The 26785-nt window shown below is 40.2% G+C and overlaps 1 protein-coding gene and 1 pseudogene across 7 annotated transcripts in view; one reads left to right on the top strand and one right to left on the bottom strand.

The window, feature by feature from the left end:
* NRXN3 (neurexin 3) overlaps nucleotides 1-26785 on the bottom strand; it is a 1622069-nt gene that overhangs the window by 1571191 nt on the left and 24093 nt on the right. The window lies entirely within an intron of this gene.
* Nucleotides 14791-26785, top strand: part of LOC102527396 (cyclin-dependent kinase 1-like) — a 36312-nt pseudogene continuing 24317 nt past the window's right edge.

Genomic DNA, 26785 nt, shown 5'->3' with positions numbered 1-26785 from the left:
TCCAAGCTTCTAGGACCTATCCCAGCAGTGTGCCCCCAGGCAGAGGACTTGCTCCCAAATTGATAAACTCTTCCTCAACCAATTCCGTGTTCCACTCCATCTCAATCATGCATCTCAAAACCCAGCCCCAAGCATGCTTTCTCGGCTCCAATGGAATACGTGGTTTGCGTCCTACAGCTCCTCTGAGGAATGTTCCTTTTCTTTCTTATCAGGCCCAGTTTGTCCCTAGCCAGGTATTGTCACCATGCCCTGATTTTCAGCCCAGTGACCAGGGGGGTAAGTGTGGCATTCTTAGGGAGGCACATGCTGTCCTGCAGAGATCTTTGCTTTGTCTTCCAGGAAAGGAGAGCACTAGCCCTTAATAGGGAGGAAGGGTCATTCCTGCAGGCTCAGCAGGCATGGGAAAATCTGACTCTTCAAGACTCTCAGATACATCAACTGTAATTCCCCATGTCATGTGTCACAATCCCATTCTTTCCTAACCAGGGCCCTGAACTTGGTTAGACTCGACCTAAGCACTTGCTTATGTTGAGAGTTTAACGTTCTTTGAACTCAGCTCATCTTTCTAATGACTAAGTCCTGAGCCAGGGCCTCAGCTTTCCCTGCTCTCCTTCTGCTGGTGATGAGAACCTCTTTACATGCTATAGGAAGTCCTCTGGCCTTCCCACTTAGCTTTATAGTTGTGATTAATCACTCCCAACCCTTCGATGTCTTCTTCCAAAGCATTATTGAGCTTAGCAACATCTACCCAATTTTGCTGTCCTTGTGGCTACTATTTATCCCATATTTCACAAATGCTGATACACTGCACCAGCTAATCTATTCTTTTCCCTGGTGTACTTCCCAAGTCACCGCAGACCAAAGTTTGCACCATTCCACCTATTATAAGTAACACAGTCCTCACTGCCAACCAGGTAATGGTGATCCAGCTCCCAAGCCCCATTCTGGCATCTGCTTTCCCAGACCATATCAGGCACCTCTGACAGGTTCATTACAAAGGGCTCTAGGAATCAACAAAACACTCAGTGGGGGAGGGAAGGAAGCACCAGGTGAGACTCCACTGACCTCAGAGGGGTTTTGAAGCTGAGATGACACCTCTGGGGTATCCTGAGTTGAGGGAGGGGGCTAGAGCTTTGTACCCTGGCTTCCATCAGTCACTGGATGCAAGCACTCCCAAAAGTGGGTGTGACTGTGAAATTGGGCAGCTCTTTGTAACTGAAGACCAGGGCTCTCAGCTACAGCACTCCCAGCAGATGGGGAACCAGCTCGTCATTCCTAAGGGAAGACTCAGATGGTGCAACCAGTGTTCACCACCACTCCCTAATAAATAACTACCTGCACCCAAGTCCTTGCTCCAGGCTTTGCTCTCAGGGAAAGGGAAATGAAAACAACAGGACCAACCGGGATGTTTAGTTCACTCGTAAGGGATGAGAGATTCCCGTAGCCCACTGAATTGTTATTGAAGAAAAGGAGCACTTCTCTATGAGAAAACGTGTCTTCCTAGTCTCTGGAAATAACTAAGTGAAGCCTTAAAGATTCTCTTCCCTGTTTATTTTCCAAGATAGACCTTTATTTCACCCAGCTCAGACCTAGTATTCAAGGAGGACTTTCTAGACCTCCAAACTCTGTACATCATCAGTCTCTGTGAATAAAAGTCTGGGCATTCAGGGGCTGAACTGCAAAGTTCTGGTGGAAAGCTTTGTACTTAATGTAAGAATAGAGCAAGGCTGGGCTGAATATTCTGGCCTGATAGAGATGTAGGCTTGGAGCAGAGCCCCATCCAGGGTGGGGCAAATTCAACCCAGCTGTACCCAATATTCGCCCCCTTCCTCCTCTTCCCCCAACATGTTTCTAGGGCACAACCCAATCTCGAGGCAACACAAAAGCATAGGAAGAAATCTCAGAGATTTGAGCAGCTGGTAGAAACTGGGAGAGGATTGGTTACATTGTTAAGTCCAAGGTAGACCTAGGAGGAAATCAGGCTGACCTGATGTGATAAATGATCTGGAGGCACATTTCCTGGGCTGGCCTCATTTATGTCATCATTCTAGCCAGAGCCCTGCTCCTGCGCTGACTGGCTGCAGCAGTCCCACATGCAGCTTCAGCCAGCACCTCCAGCATCTACATGGGCCTAGCCTCTCCCTTTCTCCCTAATCCGCCCTCCTTCTTTACTGAAGACACTCCCTCTTTATTAAGGAACAAAAGGTTGGAAGAATGAGGTGTGGTTTAAAAATTATTGCTGTTGGCATCAGACCGAGAAAAGTCAGTATCTGCCCTATCACTTACCACTCTTGGCTCTTGGGCAACCCCTTCTATGCGCTTTGCTTTTCTCACTTGTAAATTGTGACTACTGCTACCTAACATATAAGGTGGCTGTGAGGATTAAATGAGATAATATATTTGAACCTTGCCCAGGGTGGTTAATAAAATCTGCTTCCTACCCCTCCCAACATTGGCTGATTTTGACTGCTTTCAACTGTACCAAGAGCAACTGAGATACAACACATGACATTTTTCAAAGAATTTACAATCTCTAAGCTCCGCAAAGACAGAGACCATATTTATTTTACTCACCAATATGTACCCAGCCTCCAGTACAATGCCTAGCTCATGTAGGTACTCAGAAATATTTGTTGATGGAATAATGAATGAATTATGTAAACCTGAATCTTAATATCTTAAGGCCACAAAAGAACATCTAGTGTGGAAATGGAAAATCATTTACTTGTTGCCCACCCCAACTAATATGTAGTTAATACCTGCAGCACCGTGTCGAGAAAAATTCTGCAGCCGCCTCTGTCTCAGCCGGAGAGAGTGGTGCGATCAATTAGCAATATCTGCCGGAAGTATGAAAAGGAATCAAGCATCACTAGTGCCTATACTGACCCTTCCTGGTTCAAACTATAACACATCATTTTGCAGACGAGGAAATGGGAGATGAACGTTCAGACAGTCAGTTAGTGGCAGAACTGAACATAAACATTCAACACTGGGTGAGAGCAGCCAAGGCTTGATGTGGAGGATAATGGCAGCAAGTTGGGAACAAAAGGCCACAGACACTCCAAGCAGCCCCTCCTTCCAGCCACTGTCCCAGGATAAACATTTCTCCTCAACTCCCATTAGCAGAGGCACAAGCAGTAATCCTGAAGAAATGCTGATGGATAGCACAGACTGAGAAATTTCAGTTAGGCCCAGGGACCAAACTCCCCCTCAGTTCCCTCTTAGCCACATCGTTTCCCTTCAGGCCACTTCAGTTCTACATCTACCTCCCTCCACTTCGTTTTTGGTAAGTGGCCGGCCAGCCCTCTTCCTCAACCTCCCAGCTTCCTGAGTTGCAGCCCTCACTTAAGATAGACTTGTCTCATCTCTCTCAAGATCTCTACTTGGAAGAAGCAGGAGAGAAGAGTAATTAACAAATTTACCATTCTGATAACCCTTCTACCGGGAGGGATAGTCATCTGTTAATTTAAGTAAATCCCTTGCCTTGATGAGCTGTCTGACATGGAAGAAGAATGAGAATGGGCTCACTCACTACCCCTGGCGCTCTGCAAGAGACTTGGGAGGCAAACAAAAGTTAATATAAATTTTTTTCATTTAAAACTGAAGACTCTTGCCAAGGAAGGGGAGCATAACTTCCCACTCCATTAGTGTGGGCTGTCTATAGTGGCTTCCTTCTAAAGAGGACAGTATAAAAGGGGCAAAACCAATAATCACTTTAAGTTGGAGAAACCTGACAGATGCTGTCAGCCAGGTAGCCAGGTCCGTGTCATCAGTGAAAAATCATATTGGTAGGATGTGATGAGACGGGCTCTCCACCTCTGTGGTCTTCTCTCCAGAACCTACATCCCCAGTCGAATCATGAGAAATACATCAAGCAAACCCCAACTGAGGGACCGTGTACAAAACGCCTGACCAGCATGCCTCACACCACCATTTCCTTCACCATTCATCGTAATTTGGAACATCTGTGTCCTCCAGTACCCACCCAGGAAGACCCTCATCAGCTTGTGAATGTTTCTCCTGCCCTCTCTGCAGTGCTTTGCAGAAGCAGTAAGGAAACCAGTACCCTCCCTCCTAACAGCTGGTGTCCCATATTGAATAGAATGCACCAGATAAGAACTAACCAATGTTAACTCTGAGTCACAGAGTTACAAATACATGAGCACACTTTCCTTAAGGAAGCCTCTGATACACATTGGCTAACTGACACATGGATAAAGCATGAATCCTCATGAAGCCTTTAGCCGCCTGAAACGTCAAGGCCAAAGTTACCATCACTCTGTGGCCCAATTCCACCTCCTTCCTACTCTTCCAGAAAGCTTTTACACATGAGGAGAGATAAGAGAAGGAGCCAGGTAAGAACTAACATTCACTAAGACTGTACAAGGTGCATTATATACATCATATACATTATCCATTGCTTCATTCAATTAGCATTTATTGAGGCCATGATGTGCCAGGAATTGGGGGAAGAATTGAGAATACAAAGATCATGAGATATCATCTAGGCTGTCAGTAATTTCAGTCTAGTAGGAAAGACATTCCTGTCACCAGCAACATGTAGAACCATGTGGTATCAATGGAAGAATGAGATTAGGAATACTTTGTGAGGGAAGTGTTATTTACTTACATGTAATTTTAACTTCCAGATAAGGAAGCTGAGGCTTCAAAAAGTCAAGGACCCTACCCAAAGAAACCAGTGACGGAGGCAGAGATTTGAAGTCTCGTGACATAGCTCTAAAGGCCATATGTTCACAAACTAAGTTATTGATACACGTTCTACAAAATGTGTCCCATGGTCAGTTAAGCTTGAGAATATGGAATACTACTTCTTTCTCTTGGAAATTCAAAATGCCCATATGAATAATAAATGCTCTAAAAAGTCTTGCAGTAAAATATCAGTTTAACCCTGTAATGTCCTAGATATGTGACTGCTAAAATACTTTTTTCTGAACCCTTTTTTCTAGAGGATACTTATTAATATAGAGAATTAATGTTAACAGGGACTATAGTTTGGAAAATTCACCTCTAAATGCTACTGTCTCCACTAAGGTAAACAAATGCAGCTATCACACTCCTAGGGGGAAAAAAACTGAACTTGGACTCAACAGGTTAGAAATGAGACAAAGCCAAAAATGTCCCTCTGAATAAATCCATAACCCATGAAGTTTAACAGAAGGATTTTTAGCCTAGATGACATGAAAGTAAAGATATATGTTGGACCAAGACCACTGCTTCCATCTTCAAATTCTATTCTTTGCCCAATAGATTTCCCCAGGTAGTTCTGAGGTCTTGACTTGCAGGAGGCCAACAGGAATTCTGAGGCCAACAGGGAGGCAACAAGAGAGGAGAAAGCCACCTGCAACACAAGTCACGAAAGACAAGTATGAAGGGAGAGAATGAAGTTCCTCAGAGAGAGGGAGAGAAGTAAATGTTACCCTGTAATAGCAGCTTTGGTTTCCAGGCACTTCTCATGATCATGAAATACTGCTGATAGCATCATATTTATTTCCTTTTTCATATCAATTCCCCTAAATCAGTTTTTAAACTATAGCACTGTCAGCATGTGAGGCCAGCCAAGTCTTTGGTGGAGGAAAAGAACTGCCCTGTGCATTATAAGATGTTTAGCAGCACCCCATATGCCCAAACTACATGTCAATAGCACCTTTCCCCCAGTTTTAAGAACCAAAAATGTCTCCAGACATTGCCAAATGTCCCTTAGAGGGCAAAATCACCTCCAATTTTGAACCATTGCCATATACGTTCTTTGGTGTCTGTCATCATCCCATGCTAATGTAAACTCTAAATAAGAGATTACCTGGCAAATCAAAGACACAACTTTCCCTGGATATTACCACCTGGGCTTCAAGCTGCTTTCTAGCAGAGCCCCACTATTACTGCCAGGTCATGGGACTTCTACTCATTTGGCCCATCTCAAATCAAATCTCATCATCTCCTTCTGTGAAGTCTTCCTACCAGCTTGAGTCAGCTGTGACCCACCTCCTTCCTGCTCCCTCCTACCACTCAGTATCGTATAATAGTGGTACATGATTGACTTCAATTGAAGATCTATGTATATTTGATCTTGTACTGTCCTGTGATTCAGTATGAGTGAGCAAACATTGACAGAGCGTGTATGATGTGTCAGACACTGTGCTGGTGCAGTGGGACGTAGGAGACAGGATATGATCTTTACCTTTACGAAAGTGCACAGACTCATGGAGAAGGCAGACCCAGAATTACAGTCCTACACAGCTGCTTGTCTTCTCTGCCCTGTGGGATCCCTGAGGGTAAAAGCAAAAGTCCTGTCCTTCTTTTATGCCCACTAAAGTGCTGGGCACACAGTGGGCGCCAAGAGGCTGCACTAAACTTGAATCAGCAAGGAAGGAGAGCTTCTATGAGAACTCTTCTCTCATCTCCATAAAGGTAACTGCCATGCTTCTAGGGCTCCACTGGGCAACTTCTTTTATGAAGTGATGGTAAAAGTAAACGGTAATTGTCTTTATTTGAAAAAATTAAAGATAGCAACCCTAGGTAAGCTACCCTGCCTTTCTTTTTTTTTTTTTTTAACATTTTACTCCATGAAATCCAGAAAAATCCATGATCCACTTCTTGAGCAGTCAAAGTACAGGAAAGGATAGAAGGAGGGGGGCAAGAAACACATTTCAACAATTAGGAAGTAACTGAAGACTTTGCAAAAATAACTATCAAAAACAAATAGGCTAGGGAATACTTGGAAAATGTGAGCACATACAAAATCAGCGAATCTTAGGAGTCTGCATTCTGAGTCTTTTGGTAGGGGGGATATACTAAGGCTCTAACATTTTTGAAAAGTAATGAAGAACAGAGACAGGAGTATGGGAAGACAGGTGGAAGTTTTCACCTTCCTACTGCAGAAAAAACAAGAGCCCTAAATGGCCATGGTTTAAGAAGGCTAGCTTTAGCATTTTGAAGAAACAGTGGAAGAGAGCTTAAAATGTTTAGGCAACAAAGATGAATAGAGGTCTCCTGGACTGCAAGATATAGAGCAGAGACGCAGCTACCAGGCTGAGTCAGGGGCAGATCCACTGTGTCAAGGCTCAGAAACGCTCAGTAAATAGTAGCTGGGGTTGTTAGTGTTATTACTGACCCACTGAGTTCCCCTGACCATGCAGCCTTTTTCTTTCCTCTCCTTTGATTTCAACTAGTATCATATGTGGCATTTATATGCAAGTCTTAAAAAGAACCAAGCTGATGGCTAGGAAAGTTTCCTAAGGATTCTGTCCTTACCATTCACCGGAGAAAACCAAGAGTGATCAGAGACTGGGGAGCATGACCCAGGGCAGCAAATGGAGCTCGGGCCAGTGCAATTCAAAAGGGCACCACCGTCTAGAGTCCATACAGTTCTAAACCCACATCAGGACACGCTGCCCCCACCCTCTCCTTCCAGCACATCGTAGCCCACCCAACCCCATCGTACGAAGTTCCCCAGCAGCAAAACACATTTTCCTGCTCACCTATACCAGCTATCAAAAACCGAGGAATCCAGGTTGAACGCCAGTGGAAGGCTATCCCAGTGTGGAAGGGGGACCCAGGAACCAACAGCCCACATCCAGAGGTGAAGGGACAGTGACTTACGTGTGCTGGGCCCAGAAGCAGGGAAAGACCAAGACCATCCTCAGCTGGTGCCAGTCAACCTGAGGCAAAAGTGTTAAAATGGAGCCCAGAGACCTCAAAGAAAAGACAACTTTTCCTCAGCCAAGTCTGAACTTGGCCAAAGAAGCTCAAGATCTCTGAAAAAAGCAGTTACTTTTAAGGCCACATTTCTGATCCACCTGGACCTGGAAAATTGGGGCTTCATGGAAAAGTCCCATCTGCAGGTCCTGGAAAGGCACACAGACTTCAAGGCCAGCCTGGGCCATGGGATGGATCCAGCCACAGAATGGAAGAAATGGTCTCTATTGTATACAGGTCCCAAGAACTTGAAAATGAGAGAAATGAGGGGAGTAAGTCTATCTTTTAAAGTCCAAGCAAAGATACGCAAGGCCTACCTGGCAATATTAACATACCTACGCATGGAATGTTCAGTAAAGAAGAAATCTCTTAAGGGAATTGTTTATCAAATTGTCCTGTCTCCTTGATCGTTGGGATACCCAATTTTTTTTGAAAATGAGATAGGATAGAATAGAAAATAAAAGAATGCATATGCATTACATGTAATAAAGTTAAGGATTATTTATTGTCTTCATGAAGTGTGTACATGTGTACTAATCTCAATTTAAAATGTACTAACAGTAAAGACTATTAGTCACTGTCACACAGTGACTGCCCTCAAGTAAATATCAGTAGAAGCTAACAAAGTTCTAGTCAAACTAACCATTCATTAATTTATCCATTTATTCAAAAATAGGCATTGAGCACCTACTATGTGCCAGGCCTCCACCAGGCACTGAGAAAGTAATGCTGATAGTCACAATAGCACAGTTCTTGTTATATATCTGGCACACCTCTAAGTTCCTTACACAAACAAGCTTATGAGATAGGTTCCATTTGCCAACTAAAACTTGGCACTTGCCATCTACCTCTACAAGGACTGAATCACAAGCCGCTGCAGCCACTGACCTTCAACACACCCTGAAAGGAGTTCAGGGTGAAGATCAGGAATGAGGCACTCAGTGTTCTGGGAAAACTGGCAGAACAGGCTTTCAGAGAGGTAGATATTTTCACAAGATTTTATGAACCCAAATTCTTACATTTCCTCTTATCTAAAAAAGCACTAAAATTATTAACAGTGACATCTACTCCTTGTGACTAACAGCAAACCTCTGCCAAAATGTGTGCTTAACTGCATGTACCCCCCTTCACTAAAATCATATAGAATACTGACCTTCCCCGCTGCCTCTTCAGAGCAGTTCCTCAGAGCTATCTGAAATGCTGTCTCCCAGGCTAGAGTCCTCATTTTGCCCCAAATAAAACTTAACTCACAACTCTCACACTGCATTTTTTTTCAGTTGACACACTATTATCAACATCTTGTTCAGATGAGTAACTTGCCCAACGTCACATAGCTAGTAAGTGGCAGAGCTGGAATTTGAACCCTCTGGCTGCAGAATCTCTGCTCTTATCCACAAAGCAACAGTGCCCCAGGACTTGCCCTATTGCTCCCAACAATATCCTTGTTGCAGAAATGAATCGTGTTAACCTGAGGCCACTGCAGACTGGACCAGTGTCACTAACTCCCCTGGTCTGAGATGTTGTGCTGGCTAGTTAAATGGAGGCTTGTACCTTGGCTTCCTGGAAACCTGCCATAAGAGAGAGAATACACTGCCCAGAGTGTCCATTCCCTTTGGCATCTCTCGCCACACAAATCAGTGGACTGGCATCATCTCCATATAAATTATGTGCCTTAATGTCAATGAGCTTCATGGGCTGACAGATCAGTATTTGGGGGCTGCAAGCCAAAGAGTCAGTCTAGGCCACAGAGACTTATTCCATTTCAATAAGGAAATGCCCCTGAATGGCTAGGTGCCCTTGGCTAAGTTACTTTCTGTGCCTCAGTTTCCTCAACTATGAAACAGGGATGACAGCAGTATCTACACCTCATTGTTGTAAGGATTTAATAAAATAGTAAATGTAAGGTGTTAAGCAAATGTCTAGTAGATAGTAAATCCTCACTAGATGTTAGCTTATTATTATTATTTACTGAGCACTTAACGAGTATTGAACTTATCAACCAATGGGAGAGAGAACGGGTAAGCAAGATCATGCCTGTAGAATGCTATGTCAGGCTAGAGATGTTCAGCGAAGGGGCACTTACCCAGCAAATTTCAGAGAGAAGACACTATCTTTAATGAGTCTTGAGGACTGAACCAATAGGTGAAGAATGAAGGAAAGGACATTCCAAGTGGACAGAAAGAACTACTTGGCAAAGACACAGAAGAACTTCGTGTGCAAAGTATATACAAATAAATAAAAGTATGGAAATACAATTTCCCCTGATGAAGCCATGTCCATGGGCAGTATCACCCAAAAAATCTCCAGCAAAATTCCTGCAGCACAAGTTTTTCCAAAGTTGTTTCAGGCACTGAAATATCTATGAAATGTGCATTTTATATATACCTACTTCTAGTCAAGCAAAAACCTCAACTCTAAAAGAAATTTAAAGGAAGAAGTGTCAGTCCCTAAATATGTTAGAAATGGGAACCTCTCCCATGAGGCTGGACATGCTTTAGAGAAGTAAGTTCCCAGGCCTGGAAACTTGTTAGAAATGCAGATTCTTGGCTTCACCCAGACCTGCTGAATGCGAAATTCTGGAGGTGGGACCCAGACACCTAGATTTGAGAACCACTGCTTTAGAGAAATTTGCCAAGGAGAAAACAAAGATAAAAGTAACAGCAGTCCAGGCAACAGCTCATGTGGAGAGCTGTGCTCACTGTGCCCAGAGCCAAGCTCAGGCTTTGTAAACCCATCACCCTGGGTCTGAATCCCAGTTTTGGTACCTGATGGCTGCTACCTCTCTTAACCCCTGTAACCTCACCTGCAAAGTAGAGAGAATGATTACTCCCTCTTAAGATTGTTCTTAGGACTCAGTGAGATGGTACCAATAAGGCACCAGACAAAGCACTTCATTAAGAGAGAAACAATATGCCTGAAGGGAAACTCAAGCAAATCTGTCCTCTCCAAGAGTGATAACATCTCTATGAATTCTAACAGCCTTTGGAACAGCTGTTCAAGTTGGGGTACCTCTGCTCTTGGTGGGTACAAGCACACTTGGTTGGGGACATGGGTAGATTGATGAGTATCAATTTTCAAATCCTCAGTTTTCCTACAGTCTCTTCTAAAATTGACCTGCCTGCAGCTGGGGCATAAGGCAACTTCTCCCTCCCCATCTTCCCATCTTCTTTTTCATAGTAGCCCTCCTCCCACTTACCAAAAGAAAAGCACAATGCTCACTCATCCCAAATCTCACTATGATGTAAGTACTGGAGTACAAACCTCCAAGGCTCCAACCAAGGAGTAAATAGAAATACTGAGTTTGTGAATGTCTCTAATGATAGGGTAAAAAATGTATTTGCAAGTGAACAATTCATATAACTGGTTGCAAATTCTTTTCCAACTCAAGTGTTTCCCACATAATCAAAGGAGGATCTAACTGGGCTATCAGCTTATAATTAGAAATAATTTTTGATGATAGATCACTATGTAATTTTTAATATACGACTTGGAAGTAGTTCAGATAATCAAATGTAACAATATTCCTTACATTTCCATTTACTTATGGGAAAATTTTCAGCATTTTTACCTTTTTTAAAATTGAGATACAGCATTATACTAGTTTCAGGTGTATAACATAGTGATTCAATATCTGTACATATTACAGAAAGATCACCACAGTAAGTCTAGTTAACATCCATCAGCACTTATGTCTTAATAAACGAAAAATAGACTTGCAATTGACGTCAAACTGTCTCAATCAAGCAATACGTAATATTTGCCCAGAGATACATGATCCAATTTTTTTAAATCCTATCCACCTAACAGTAGATGCACTTCGATGAATTTCACTTGTTCTAATAATTCCATATCAAAATGTATACTATATTTATGCTGTTTTTCTCAAAGACATAGTATAATAATTTTAATAATTCAATCCAGAAGAAATGTTTTAATACTTAAAAGACTTTCAGTCACATGACATGTTTTAAAATGCTATTTCATTTTACATGTATGTTTTTGTTGCAGAGAAGTATGACACAAAAATCAATAAAAAAAACTTTCAGGCATAAAAATACGTTACATTAGGATAAAATCCTGTGGGGAAAGTGAAATGAAAATATAAGTTCAAGGAGGAAAAGAAATGATGTAAAATTTTCTGGCTACTAAAGAAAAGCTTGTGCATTTTTAAACAGAAGGTAGTAGTATCAAACCATTATGAAACTTTATAAAGAGCAATGTAAAGGTTTATTTTAAAATGTCAGTATTTACTATATGCCAAAAATTACATTGTCATTTATTATCTCATAAGTTATCATGAAAACCTGCAGATATCAAGTTAAAAATGTACAAGAGGGTACATCGTCTCTCAACATTTTTTCAGGGGATATGCAAGGAAAAAAAGCACTCTGCTCTAGAAAACCTCCTCCCTATTCTTCTCTTCTTTCTTCAGTAAGTAAACATAGTAAACAGAAATGACATTCTCAGTGCTATAATGGATGCTAAGAAGCATTCCAGAGAAGTAATCACCATTGTCTCTGTTTTCAATAACTCACCATCTAGTCGAACCAGCCAGAAAAAAATGATGCAAAGCAACTGAGGTATGTGGCAGACACTGGTGTTGCCCACATGGTGCTCATGCTCCCAGGTGTCCTTGCTAAGCAAATTCAGACTGTGTTTAGGACAGCCATATGCCAGGTAAATACTCATTTTTTCAGCCGACCTTCCAAATTCAAGCTCATGAGATGTAAGTGATGACACAGCAGTTTCTAGGAAAGCTTTTGCCTTCCTAGTAAAACCATATAGATAAGGCTAGCTCTGCCTGTCCTTTCTTCTTCCTAACTTGAATGCTGATGCAATGCCTGGAGCTACAGTATTTATGCCAAAACTATGAGGCAACAAGTATGAGGACAAAAGGCAACATACTAAGGATGGCAACATGGACATATGAAAAGATCCTGGGTCCCTGACAGCATAGCTGAGCAGTGAACTAATGCCATCAAAGGGCCAACCTCTAGACCTCTCACTACATTAAATACATATATACACATGTTTCCATTGCTGTAAACCAGAGCTAATTGGATGTCCAGGTTACTCTTTCTGTGTAACTAGAGACTCTAAAGCTTAGTGACATTAAAAAAAAATCATTTTATTAAGCTCACAGGAAATCAGACAGGGTCCATCTGGAATGATCTATCTCTAGTCCATGATGTCGGGGGCCTTTACTGAGAAAATTCAATCAGGAAAGTAACTCAAACACCCAGGAACTAGAACAGCTGTATCTAGAGAATTCACTTCCAAGAGAGCCTCTTTACTCATGTGTCTGGTACCCAGGCTGGGATGGCCAAAGACTGGACTCAGATGGGACTGCTGACCAAGTGCCTACACATGTGGCCTCTCTACATGGCTTAGGCTTTTCACACACAATGGCTAGTTCTGAGAGTAAGCATTCCGAGAGACCTGGGACTGAAGTTGCATGGCTTTTTATGACCCATTCTCGTGTGGGAATCACAGTCTTATTTCTGCAGTACTCAGCTGAAGCAGTCACCAGATTCAAGCAGAGGAGACACAGCTGCCAGTTCTCAATGGGAGGAGTATCAAAGAACTTGCAAAGATTTTTTTTAACCATCACATTGGTTGAGGTTTTTATCCTTGCAACTTAACACATTCCTAACAATGGATGGATGATATAAGATAACATAAAGTAGATATGAAATTGAATGGTACAAGGAGGCTACTGAACTCAAAGGAGGAAAGGATAATGAGAGATGTAATCAAGAAAGCCTTTACCATAAATAAACACTAATTGAAGGCCTATACGTGCACAGCCCAGAATAAAATTCCAAGAGGACTACAAAAATACTGCAAGACTCCATATTTATTCTCTGTGTTAGATATGAGTTCAAATCTCAATCTGCTATTCACAAGCAACATGGCTTTGGAGAATCCTAGCTGAGCCTTAGTTTGTGTATCAGCAAAAAGCATAGCCTATGCCAGGGTTATAGTGAGGTCTAAATAAAACGGCATGAAAAGAGCCTAGCATGGTGCATGGCACTCAGTAAGTGCTCAATAAATGCTGTGCATGTGTTCATTCATTTAAAGAACTTACCCATGTGGGAAAATTGAACAAGTATCTACTATACAATTGATAAGAGAGTTAGTATTCCCCAGCAAGAAGTCAGAGCTTCAAACCTCCCTTATAGATTCAGGAAGCTCCACTGAAATATATGAAGTGCAAAGCTTAGAGAACATAGACCAATTTTTCTGGAGGAAAATTAGAACAAACTTGAGAAGATATTCTGATGTCCAGGCTGAGTCAAGCCTTTTGCCTGAAAAGCCTATCCCCACCATCAATGCCAATTTGGAAAAAATCTAGCATTTCTCACAAGAGGCCAACCATTCTAATCTGGGATATGTTTTCTAAATATTAGATCTGAATTGATTTATTTTATCCCTAAATGCATTGGGCCACAATCTTCCTGAATGGATTAAGTCAGACCTATTTTTAGCAGCTGGCTCATTCAGTCCATTTCCTTACTATAAATACCTGAGTGCACTTGTTTTAAAGTAGAACTCTTCTGTCATCTGATTGTCCCAGTCTAGGTTAGAACGGGATGGGGAGAGAGAATGAAAAACGAGACAGAAGATAGAGAAAGAAAGACTACATTGCTCTGCTCTGCTCACCAGCTATTTTCACAGACTCCAAGATCCATACCCCTGGGAAAGAAACAGAAAGCCAAGTGGTTCTAGCCCTTCTCAGCGTGTTAACCTTGAGAAGTTGGCAGCTGTTTGGGACTTGATGGAGTCACCCAGATTCTTTCCTATGATTTCATTCACTGAAAGTTTCCTTTTCAGAATCCCATGTCTCAGTCTCCCTACTCATAACATACAGACACTCATCCCAGCCTTTGAGGCAGGCCAAGAAAGGTTTCTCCTGGGCTTAATGCTCTTGAGTGAAAATAAGTTATCATATTTCATACCCATCTCCCTAGAGTCTCAAAGAAGGGGACACTGAACTTTCAACAAATTCTGATCCAATCCCTGCTGAGCTCAAAGCACTAAGAGGAAGGTTAGGGAGTGGGCCTGCCAGGTAGCTGCATGGAGCACCAACGCATAAGCAAAGGTATGCTAAAGCATCACTGGGTGCTGGTGTGTCACTGAAAACTTAAGGAGATGGAGGACAACATGCAATTTAAAAACTCTTCTCAGGAAAGTAGAATGTGCAGTTAAAGGAATCCTGTAAAATGATCCTAAAGATGTGACTCTGATCCATAAGAGCCATGATTTCAGTAGTGAATAATTGTCATTTTAGGGTAGTCAGTATCTCAATATTCTCCCTATTTTGAGGTTTCTACCAGCAGTCCTCCTTCTCTATTCTTCTACTCACTATTCCAGTTTTCAGCTTCTCCTCCAAATTAAAGTTGAATTTTGATTGAACAAATATACTGATTCAAGGGGGCAGGAAATTCCCAACAGTCTACCAAGATTCTCACATGTCTCAGTCTGGACACTTCCCCCAAGGATCTCAGAGGATTATAAAAACCCACTTACCCACTTATTTCAAGCACCAAGGAACCACTGTGATCCCAACATTAGTCAATGGGAGCAGAGTCTCCCGGTCTCTCTCTCAGATGAAATGCAGGTATGCTTCAAATAATAGAAAATCATTCATCAAATATTTTCAAAAACAATCAAGTATTTTCATAAATGATGACCATGTGGACTTTATCTCAGGAATGCAAGGCTAGTTCAAATATCAATCAAATGTAATTCACCATATTAACAAAACAAAAAAGAAAAAATACGTAATTATCTCAGACTTAGAAAGATTATTAGAAAATTACTCATAATAAGTGCTCTTGGAATTTGAGGAAAAAGTAACACAGATATGGTAGCTGCACCACTGCCTCCACCACTTCTCCAACAGCCCCAACCCCACCCATGACCATCACAGAATAATAAGCCAGGATCTACCATTCCTACTGAGTAATTACAGAAGATTATACCAAAATAGATAAAGGTAGAGAAGGTATCTACAGAGTTATGTATAAAGGGAGACACAAAACTGCAGGTCAAGTGGTAGCCATGAAGAAAATCAGACTAGAAAGTAAAAAGGAACCCTTTCAGTACTGCAATTCAAAAGATTTCTCTTTTAGAAGAACTTTGTCAACTAAATACAGTCACTCTTCAAGATGTGGTTATGCAAGAAACCAGGTTATATTTCATCTTTTAATTCCTTGCATCTCAAGAAATATTTGGATTCTGTCCCTCCAGGTCTGTTCAAGAATTCCTCACTTGTTAAGAGCTATATGTACTAAATCCTACAAGGGATTGTATTTTGTTAACTCTAGAAGAGCTCCTCACAGTCTTAAAACCTCAAAATCTGTTGATAACAAAGGAACAATTAAACTAGTTGATCTTACTTTACCAGAGCTTTTGGAATACCTATTAGGGTATAAATACATGAGGTAGTAACACTCTGGTATAGACCTCCAGAAGTACTGCTGGGTTCAGCTCACTATTCAACTCCAGTTGGCATTTGGAGTATAGACACCCTATTTGCAGAATTAACAACTAACAAGCCTCTTTTCCATGGGGATTTGGAAGTTGATCAACTCTCCCAAATTTTCAGAGCTTTGGGCATCCCCAATAATGAAGTGTGGCCAGAAGCAGATTCTTTACAAGGCTATAAGAATACATTTCCCATACGGAAACTAGGAAGTCTAGCACCCCATGACAAAAACTTGGTTGAAAAATGTCTTGGATTTCCTTTCAAAACATTAGTTTATGATCCTATTAAACAAATTTCTGGCAAAATAACACTGAGCCACACATATTTTAATGGCTTAGATAATCGGATTAAGAAGATGCAGCTTTCTGACAAAAAGTTTCCAAATGTTGTACAAGAACGGACAGTTTTATTTTTACTGCTAACTCTATTTTTATCTCATTTATTTTTCTTTTCTTTGTTGTAAAGCTTAAGCTATACTTCATCTTCTAATTTCAAGTACAACTTAAAGTGTAATATTGTTCTATGTGAATTTAAATGTAATTCTGTATGTGTATAGATGTCACTGTAACAACTATTTGTTACTATAATAAAACTATACATCTAGTATTGATGACAGAAAATTGAGGGGAAAAAAATTTAAAACCTCTCAGTAACTTAAGAACAGATGAAAACGTCCTCAGCCTGACAAAGGGCATCTCTGAAAAACCGACAGCTAACATCATACTTACAGTGAATGACTAAATGGCTTTCCCCTTAAGATCAAGAACAAGGCAGGAATATCTGCTCTCACTATTTTATTCAACATTATCCTTAAAGTCCTACCAGGTTAATAAGGCAGTAGAATAAATAAAAAGCATCCAGATTTGAAAAGAAGCAATACTTTGTCACAGATGACATGCTTGCTTCTGTAGAAAGGCCTAAAATATCTGTCAAAGAGCTGTTTTTAGGAAGGATACAGGATACAAGGTCTATATTTTTTTAAAATAGGATTTCTAAATGCTAGAAACAAAGAATTAGAAGTTAAAATAAAATAGATACTATTAATTTTTTAAAATACTGTATTAGTTCTCAATTGCTACATAACAAATGACCAGGTTAGCAGCTTGAATCAACAAACACTTGTTACCCCACACAATTTCAAAGAGCCTGGAATCTGGGAGTAGGTTCACCAGGTGGTCCAGTTCAGGGTCTCTCAGGAGGTTGCAATCAAGATGTTGGCCAAGGCTGCTCTCATCTGAAGGCTTGACTGGGTCTGGAGGATCCACTTCTAAGATCATTCATTCACATCTTGTTGGTGGAGGCCTCAGTTCCTCACTTATGATGGTATCTGGCCTTCACATTAGACCTTCCAAAAGAGCTGTTCCCATATCTTCCAGAGCAAGTAGTCCAAGAGAAAGCAAGGGAGAAGCCATGACATCTTTTACTACCTACTCTCAGAAGTGGCATTCCATCACTTTGCCATATTCTATTGGTCACACAGACCAACCCTGGTATAATGTATGTGTGTGTGTGTGTGTGTGTGTGTGTTGCAGGGGAGACTATAAAAAGGCATGAATACCAGGAGGGAAGGAGCATTGGGGGCCAATCTGGAGGCTGGTTACCACAAATATCATTTGTGACAGCATCAAAAGACACAAAACAGTTGTGGATAAATTTAACAAAATATATGCTAAACCTCCACACTGAAAATGACAAAATAATTATTGAAAAAAATTAAAGAAGACCTAAATATATGAGGATATATACAATGTTTATGGATTGGAAGGCACAATGTTACTGAGATGTCAGTATTCCCTGATGTATTGGGATTTAACGTAATCTCAATCACAATGCCACTAAGTCTTTTCTTAATAGAAATTGATGAACTGATAATAAAATTTGTATGTAAATGTTAAGGATTTAAAATAGCCAAACTGACTATAACTCAATGAAAAATGTTAAAAATAATAAAAATAAAATAGCCACACAACTCTGAAAAAGAAGAACAAAGCTGGAAGACTTGGACTACCTCCTACACCACATCCTAAAACAGTGTGAGAACTACACTATTTTAAGATTTACCATAAAGCTAAAATAATAAAGACGGTGTGTTATTAATATGGGACAGACATGTAGATCAATGAAACAGAATAAAGGGTCCAGAAATAGACCCACTCATATATCGTCAATTAATTTTTGACAAAAAATGCCAAAGTAATCCAATGCGAAAGGATTTTCCACAAATGTTGCTAACATAATTGAATATCCCAGGAAGAAAATAAACTTTGAACATTGCCTTACACTATAAGCAAAAATTAATCTAAAATAGATCATTAGCCTAAATGTAAATGCTAAACTAAAAACTTCTAGAAGGAAACATAAAAGAAAAATGTTATGACCCTTGTATAGGCAAAGAGTTCTTAGATAATACACAAAAAGTATACACTCCAAAAGGAAAAAAAACTAATACACTATACTATAGTCATCTGTTAGTATCATGGGAGAATAGTTTCCAGGACCCACTGTGGGTACCAAAATCTGGAAATACATACAAGATCTTGTGGTACCTCACAGCAAAAAAAAAGTGTGACAATGAATATATGTATGTTTATGTATAACTGAAAAATCATGCTCTACACTGGAATTTGACACAACATTGTAAAATGACTATAACTCAATTAAAAAAATGTTAAAAAAAAGATGCTCAAATCCCTTATATAAAATAGTGTAATATTTGCATATAACCTATAAACATTCTCCTGAATACTTTAAAACATCTCTAATCACTTATAATATCTAATACAATGTAATACATGTAATACATGTAAATGCTATGTAAACAGTTGTAAATACAATGTAAAAACTATGCAATTAGTTGCCTGTGCCCTCAAATTTTGTATTTTGGAAATTTCTGTAATTTAAAAAATATATATTTTCCTTCTACAGTTGGTTGAAATCTGCTAATGCAGAATCTGAAGATATGGAGGGCTGACTGTATATCAAAATTAAAGCTTCCCACTACCTTACAATAGCCAAGACATGGAAACAACCTAAATGTCCATCAACAGATGACTGGATAAAGAAGTTGTGCTATTTTTATACAATGGAATACTACTCAGCCATAAAAAAGAATAAAATAATGCCATTTGCAGCAATGTGAATGGACCTGAAGATTGTCATTGTAACTCAAGTAAGCCAAGAAAAAAAGGAAAATACCATACTGTATCACTTATATGTGGAATCAAAAAAAAAAAGACACAAATGAACTTACTTACAAAACAGAGACAGACTCACAGACAGAAAACAAACTTATGGTTACCAGGAAGGAAAGGGGTGGGCATGGATAAACTGGATTTTGGGATTTGCAGATGCTAACTACTATGTATAAAATAGATAAACAGCAAGGTCCTACTGTATATATATTTGATATCTTATAATGGACTATACTGAAAAAGAATATATATATATGCATAAATGAATCACTACACTGTACACCAGAAATTAACACAACATTGTAAACCAACTTTACTTCAATAAAAAATAAATAAATCTTCCTAAATTTTGAAAGACAGCATTTAAAAAAAAAGTGGGGTGGGGTATGGCCATTGACAAGAAAAAGATATATGCAATACATACATTTAACAAAAGGTTTGTATTTGGATTACATAAAGAACTCTTTATAATACTGAGATATTAACTCAGTTAAAAATAGGCAAAAATTTTGAACAGACAATTCACAAAAGAAATATAAATGGCAAACGTGCAAATGAAAATATGCTCCACTTCATTGGGGAAATGCAAATTAAAACCAAAAGATATTACTATCACCCACTAGAATAGCTAAAATTAAAAAAAGAATACCAAGTACTGCAAGGATGTGGAACAACTGGAAATTCCCTACTTTGTTGGTAGATATGCAAAATAATATAGCACTTTAGGAAACTTTGGCAATTTTTTAATAAATATTCACTTACTACATGACCCTGCAACCCCCGAGGTATTTACACAATAAAAACTAAAAGGGGGAGGGTATAGCTCAGTGGTAGAGTGAGCTGCTCAGCATGCACGAGGTCCTGGGTTCAATTCTCAGTACCTCCATTAAAAATAAATAAACCTAATAACCTCCCCCACAAAAGTAAAACAAACAAAAAAATAAAAACTTTAAAAAAAAATTACCAGAGTGGTATAAAAATTAAAATATATATCTGCACAAAGCCTTGTTGTAAGTGTTTGTGACTTTTTCATGATAACTTTTATTCATAAAAACTCAAAGCCAGACACAACCCACAAGTCCATCAAAAAGTGAATGGTAAAAAAATTGTCATATCACTACAGTGGAATACTACTCAGCAATAACAAAGAACAAACTATTGACATAAAAAATGGATAATTCTCAAAAACATTATACTGCACAAAATAAGCCCATCACAAAAAAAGTACATAGTGTATGACTTTATTTATAGAAACTCTAGAAAAGACAGATTAAAGGTGACACAAAGCAGATCAGTGTTTACCTAGGGTGAGAGGAGTGGACTGACTTCAAAAAGCCAATTGGCAGCTCATTGGAAATGTTCTATATCTCTTTTGTAGTGGTGGTTAAATGGGTGTATATGTTCATTGAAACTCATTAAACTGTACACTTAAAATAGGTACATTTTATTAAACGTAAGTTATACCTCAACAAAATTAAAACATTGGTTTTTTTTTAAAAAAATGCACTCATATAAAACAGTAATTATTACAAAAAGCTAGACATTGAAAAATTAGCTCTCTCCCACACCAAATGTCCAGGCCTCCAAATACCCCATCTCCCTACCCAAAAGTAACCACTATTCCCAGTGATTTTATGCATTATTCAAAATCGCCTGTGTGTGTGTGTGAATACACCTCTCTACTGATATCTGTACATGAATATTTATGTAGCTATACATACACAAATACACATTTTTGTGTGTATATATATACATATATACTTTTTGTTTACATGCAATTAGGTATCTTTTATATTACAAGATATAGGAGGAGGCAGTTAAGACCCCAGAACAACCTTGACCAATGCAGGACAAGCTTCATTAACAAATGCCCCAGCCTTCCTTCCTACCAAAACAGACAATTCTGGGAGACATTCTGTGTGTTTTCCAAAGGTTTGGACTTATTTGGGCTTCCCTTAGCTATAGCAACAACTCAGTATACACCCATTTTTTTTTAATTGAAGTATAGTTAGTTTACCATATTGTGTCAGTTTCTGGTGTACAGCATAATAGTTCAGTCATACATATACACACATATATTAATTTTCATATTCTTTTTCATTATAGGTTACTACAAAATATTGAATACTGTTCCCTGTGCTATGCAATAGAAACTTCTTGTTTATCTATTTTATATATAGTAGTCAGTATCTGAAAATCAAACTCCCAATTTATCCCTTAATAACCTAAATGTCCATCAACAGATGACTGGATAAAGAAGTTGTAGTATATTTATACAATGGAATACTACTCAGTATACACTCTTTATCTGCATTTTCTGTCTTACTCTCTCATTTATTTTTCCTGGGATCACTTCCTAAATAAACTACCTGCACCAAGTACTTGTCTGAGGCTCTCTTTTCAGGGAACCCAAACCAAGACACACACATCTTATTTTTCACTTAATACATTTTGTAGGTTGCACCATGTGAGCCCATATGATCTGCCATGTTGCATCTCATGTATACTCCACTGTATGGATGTACCATGGTTTTTAATAACCATCCCCCTTTCAGCGGATATTTAGGTTGTTTATAGTCCCTTGCTGTTGAAGACAATGTTTTTTAAAAAATCCTTATGCACACATCTTTGTAAGATAAACTTCTAGAGATGGAACGGATAAGGCTAAGGGTGGCCATGGTGGTCTTTAAACAGGAAGCATCCCTGATACGATTCACCTGTACACTCTTACCTGTACTACATAGTTACAAACACAGTGTGCATTAATGCACAGCTATCCCCATCAGAGTTGATGCAAGGCTGTAGTCCTACATCCTAAGGCCCCTTCTGCTCAACTCTTTTTCCCGCTTTTCTATGGATCAACCTGCCATTTTGCTGTGAACTTAAATACAGTCAGGAGGAAGCCTGAGACAAAGAGAGTAAGAACACAAGCTAAAACATAGAGAAATGCAAACAGAGGGGAAACACACATAATACATGAAACCACTCACTGACTGCCAGGAAATTTAAAAACCCGTCCTCTTATTTGCATAAGGAGTAAAGAGCACTGGACTAGGAGTCAGGAAGTTCTAGTTCTCTCTGAGCCAAAGCAAGTGGTGTCCTTGGATAAGGCAGTCTCCGTTTGCCTCAATTTCCTCATTTGTAAAATGAAGAGGTAGACCTAAATCATTCTTTCTGAAGCCCTCCTCATCTTGATATTCCAAATTTCTGCAACCCAGGCAGGTTTATAAATGACTACCTTATTTACCAAGGTGTCAACCCAGCCACCATCTGTTAAAACCTCCTCTCCCAACCACAGGCAAACACTAGGAAATACAGACATCCTTGGAGATACTGCAGGTTCAGTTCCAGGACACCATAATAAAGCTAATATCACAATAAAGCAAGTCATGTTTTTGGTTTTCCAGTGCATATAAAAGTTATGTTTACACTATACTGTAGTCTATGAAGTGTGCAATAGCATTATGTCCAAAAAAAAAAAAAGTACATACCTTAATTAAAAAACACTTTCTGCTAAAAAATGCAAAACAGCATCTGAGCCTTCAGCAAGTTGTAATCTTTTTGCAATAATAACACCAAAGATCACTGATCACAGATCACCATAACAAATGTAGTAATAATGAAGAAGTTTGAAATATTGCAAGAACTACTGGAATGTGACAGAGACACAAAGTAAGCAAATGCTGTTGGAAAAATGGCACCAATAGACTTGCTTGGCTCACGGTTGCCACAAACCACCAATTTGTTAAAAAAAAAAAAAAGCAGTAACTGTGAATAAATACCAATAAAACCAGGTGTGCCTGTACCGTGTGAGCTGTCTCCCACTTTAAATCACAACATAAAAGCAAACATCCTTGAGAACAGGGAACCATTTTCCTTGTAACAATTGGTAGGAGCAGAGCACACTTTGGGAAAAATATCTTAGCCCCTCGGACAGCTGGAGCTGAGGTTTTAGGTTCAGAAAGACATGAATGCAAATCCTAGTTCCTCCATACATTAGCTAAATGGCCTTGACTAGTTCTTCTGCAGAAACGAGGCAAATAAAGCTGCCTTGTGGGGCTGCTGTGAGAACTAAGAAATGTTACGTCATGAACTTGTACTTCACGCTGTGTTAGCTTCCAAAGAGGTAAGAGAAAGTCAGCTAAAGCCCAAATGAAGTGGTTAGCTTGCATCTGGGGGTCATGTTAAGCTGTGTATCTCACACACACACACACACACAGTTTTAAGAGCTATATACTTGCTGTAGACTGAATATTTATGCCCCCCATTCATATATTAAATCCTATGCCCCTGTGTGACACTATCAAGAGGTGGGGACTTTGGGAGGTGATGAGGGTGGAGCCCACATGCGTGGGATTAGTGCCCTTATAAAAGAGGCCCCAGAGAGCTTTCTAGCCCAGCTGCCATCTGAGAATGCAGTAAGAAGATGGACATCTGTGAACCAGGAAGCAGGTTCTCATCAGACACCAAATCTTCCAGAGCCCTGATCTTGGCCTTCCCAGCCTCCAGCACTGTGAGAAATAAATTTTTGTTTAACTGCCACCCAGTCTGTGATGGTTTTGTTACAGCCCAAACAGCCTAAGGTAATACTAATGCTATATACCAATCGTTCACCATTATTTAATAACTCTGTTTCACAAATTTAACAAAATTCTGTTGCTATGAATATTTTGGGTATTTCAAATGCTTTACTTTTATTAATGAGTCGATGAATTATCTCTACATACTCATCTTTGACAGCATCACTTAGTAGACCCTGAATAGATGTTAGACAACCAGAACTTTTGGAGGGGAGGGGGGCTGGATAATAAATGCATGAGACACAAGTGAGCCCCAAGTTCATCCAGAAAGTATTTGCTGAGCTTCTAGGTACCAGGCACTGTCCAGGCACACTTCTATACCACAGTGTTTCCCTGAATAGGTAGGTACATATGCGCCTCTTTTCATACAGTGGATCTGGTTTCATCATAAAAACTGGATTCTTATGAAATGAGAGACAAGAGACAAGAGCTGGGGTTTAAATATTACTAGGCCTCAGCCTCCCACAGACCAGAAAGCAAGAAGAACCTCTTCAGAGACATGAAAGGAGAGGACGGAGCGGTCTGGAATACAAAGGACCCCAGACTGAACATGGCGTGTCCCAGTCCCTTCAGTCATCGGAGTGTGAGAGCCCAGCCACCTGGGTGCAGTTTCAACATAATTTATTCAACTCATCGACTATTCATCAAGCATCAATTACAGCCAATAATAACTTAGCCATCATTCAGTGAGGCCGACCAGAGTAGCGGTTAGGAGTACAGGCTCTGCCTTTAAAAGAGTGAGGTCAGCCCATGCGAAACAATCTGTGGGTAACAAGTGACAAGAGTAAGGGGCAAAACTGTAGCAACGGGTACCACGTACATAAAGAAGAGGGGACGTACATATTTGTTTATGCACAGCATATCTCTGGAAGGATTCATAAATCCTGGTGAAAGTAGCCCTGCTTCTGGCCATGATGCATTAATAGGAACCAGAGCCACCATCCGTCCTTAAACAGCTTAAAAAAAAAAAAAAGACGACGACAAAAGGAAACAACAGTTTCAGACATTGTGCAGCCGACAGTGCTGGAAGGGTCGCTGACGGCTGGAGAAGGAAAAGAAGGAGGCAGGCCCTACAACTAACTGCCCCTGCTTACTGCCAGAAGGTCCTCTCCACGACCACTGGGCTCTCATGGCCTGAGTACGGGTCAGCTCACGCATGAGAAGCTACCAGAGACTGGGAAAGAACCACCACAAAGCTGTGCCCAACAATTTCCCGACTTCACACCAGGCTGGAACTGGTTCATGTTCCTGCCAGCCCTAGAAAGACCTCATAATAAACTGGGCATGGGGTAGAACCCTAGGAAGTGGGTACAAAATAGAACCTTGATGGAAAGACTGTTTTGGATTGGCATAATAAAGTGTAGAAGTGAGGCCTCTCGGGTAGATGACTCGGGGGCAGAAAAGGGGAGGTTGGGGATCAGAGTCAGGACTTGAATATAACTACCTGTTCACTGTACACTTTTTGTGCTGTTTGGAGTTTTTACTGTGTGTATGTATTCCTTTTTTTAAATCTTTTTTTTTAAAGGGGGGAAGGCTCTGGAGTCAGGCTGTCCAAGTGAGAAGCTGGTTCCACCTCTTGTAAGCTTTGTGACTCAGCCAAGTCACTGAACCACTCCAAGCCTCAGGTTTCTCATCTGTAGAATGGGTTTCTTTAGATCACTGTGAAGATTACCTGAAATGTTTATATGAGAGCTAGCAGTACCTGGCACTTCTGCATCAATGTTGGTTTTGCTTCCCTCTAACCCATGTTTCTTTGGGGGGAAACATCCCTCCTCCACTCATCCATTGTGTCAGGTGACCATGACTCCATCCCCCAGCTCCAGAGATGGGCATGTTACTACAGTCTTAGAAGCTGGAGCCTTTGGGGTGATTAAGTCATAAGAATGGAGCCCTCGGAAATGAGACTAGTGCCCTTATATGAGACCCCAGAGAGTTCCATCATCTTTTCTGCTATGTGTGGTTGTAGCAAAAGATGACCATCTGGGAAGTGGATAGATACAGAATCTACCAGTACCTTGGTCTTGAAGTTCCCAGCCTCCAAAACTGTAAGAAATAAATTTCTGTTGTTTCTGACCAATCACCATATTTCATGACCCTGGGATAGCAAGTAAATTGGTCTAATGAGAGTAGTGTCCAGAATTTTGCTGAAAATGTTGGGACAGAAACACCAACTTTTCACTAGGATTGCTAAGTGAATAGACTGAAGCTGCTGATGGTCATTTTTAGGGTGCCAGCATAAGAATGAAACCAAGACAGAGGAAAGTGAAGCCAAGAGCTGGAGAGAGACATGGTCCTGATGATATCATTTGAGGACCAGGATCCAGTTATACCTAATGCCAGTTTCTGTCACTTGCAACCAGAAGAGGCCTGACAAATTCAGTAGGGATTATCATTATTCAATTCATTCAACAAGCACTGAGCCCAGATGAGGTGCCAGAAGCTGTACCAAGAGCTAGGCATTCGAACATGGGATCCCTGCCTTAAAGAAGTTTATGGTCCAGTGAAGGAAACAGACAATTATGCAAATTGACAACTGCTAGGTTAGAGACATTCCCTGGGTGCTCTAGGTAAGACATCTACACCATCCTGGGGAGAGAGGCTAGACATCCAGAAAGACTTTGTGAGGAGTGATGCCTAAACTGAGGCTCAGTGGATGCCAAAGAAGTGGCCAAGAGAAAAGAAAGAGGAAGTTGGAGCATTCTAGACAGACATAAGGAGCATTCTAGACAAAGCAGATGTGTCCAGACTTGAGGGGTCAGTGGAGACAGATTAGGCTAAAGAAATAAGCAAGAGAAAAAAATCATGAAACA

The sequence above is a fragment of the Vicugna pacos genome, chromosome 6 (genome assembly GCF_048564905.1).
Source record: "Vicugna pacos chromosome 6, VicPac4, whole genome shotgun sequence".
Taxonomy (NCBI): domain Eukaryota; kingdom Metazoa; phylum Chordata; class Mammalia; order Artiodactyla; family Camelidae; genus Vicugna; species Vicugna pacos.
Note: the sequence above shows the minus strand (reverse complement) of the source record. Positions and strands in the feature narration are given on the sequence as shown.